At 38.6% G+C, this 1,012-nt stretch overlaps 1 non-coding gene across 1 annotated transcript; it reads right to left on the bottom strand.

The window, feature by feature from the left end:
- Positions 1-270: 270 nt before the first annotated feature.
- Positions 271-377, bottom strand: LOC131183516 (small nucleolar RNA R71). Its single transcript, XR_009151567.1, has one exon. It is a non-coding gene; the product is annotated as a small nucleolar RNA R71 (small nucleolar RNA).
- Positions 378-1,012: the final 635 nt, after the last annotated feature.

The following is a 1,012-nucleotide window of genomic DNA, read 5'->3' as shown; positions in this document are numbered from 1 at the left end:
TTTGGAGTTCTTCAAATGATTCAAAATTCTCAATTTGGAGGACATCCTTCCGAAAATCCACACACACATCTGAAGAAGTTTGCTATGATCTGTGACATGCAAAAACAACCTGGAGTGTCTGATGATGCAGCAAGATTGAAGCTATTCCCATTCTCTTTGAAAGATAGAGCATTGGATTGGCTTGATTCTTTACCTCACAACTCCATCACAAATTGGGAGCAACTCACTGATGCATTTCTTGCACAATATTTTCCACCTGGAAAAACTCAAGAACTGAGGAATCAAATGACAGCTTTCAGACCAAGAGAAGATGAAACTCTTTATGAATCATGGATGAGATGGAAGGAATTAGAGAGACAATGCCCACATCATGCCATTCCGAAATGGATGATAAATCAAAATTTTTACACAAATGTCATTCCTGCAATTAGAGGGATTATTAATGCTCAAACAGGAGGAGAATTTATTATGAAGCATGAAGATGAAGCTTATGAGCTATTGGAGAAAATTGCAAAGAATACTCATCTTTGGAGTAGTCCAAGAGGACCAGCTCCAACTCAAAAGAGGCAAGCTGCTGGAATGTATGACCTTGATCCATTCAACATGATTAATGCAAAGTTTGATGCACTTACAAATGTTTTGGCTAAGAAGATGGAAGATTTGAGTATGTTGGTTAGTTCATCATCATCATCTGGAAGTTCACAACAAGTGGCTTATGCAGAGGGAACTACCAGCTGTGGAGTAGACTATGGAGAGCAAGCTGCATATGTTGGTAATTATGGAAACAAGCAAATGGGGAATCCTTACTCTCAAACCTATAATCCAACTTGGAGGAATCATCCCAACTTTTCATGGGGAAATCAGCAAAGTCAAGTTCCAAATCAGAATTTTCAACCACAACAGCAACAAGCAATTCTATATCAGCAAAATAGGCAACCATTGCCTAATTTTCAACAGAAAAATATGAACCCTCCACCAAAACAGCAAGAACAAAGTCCCACCACAGAAGCTT

Source organism: Hevea brasiliensis, chromosome 9, assembly GCF_030052815.1.
Source record: "Hevea brasiliensis isolate MT/VB/25A 57/8 chromosome 9, ASM3005281v1, whole genome shotgun sequence".
In the NCBI taxonomy this organism is placed as follows: Eukaryota; Viridiplantae; Streptophyta; class Magnoliopsida; order Malpighiales; family Euphorbiaceae; genus Hevea; species Hevea brasiliensis.
The sequence above is the reverse complement of the archived record's forward strand: the minus strand, read 5'-3'. Positions and strand labels throughout refer to the sequence as shown.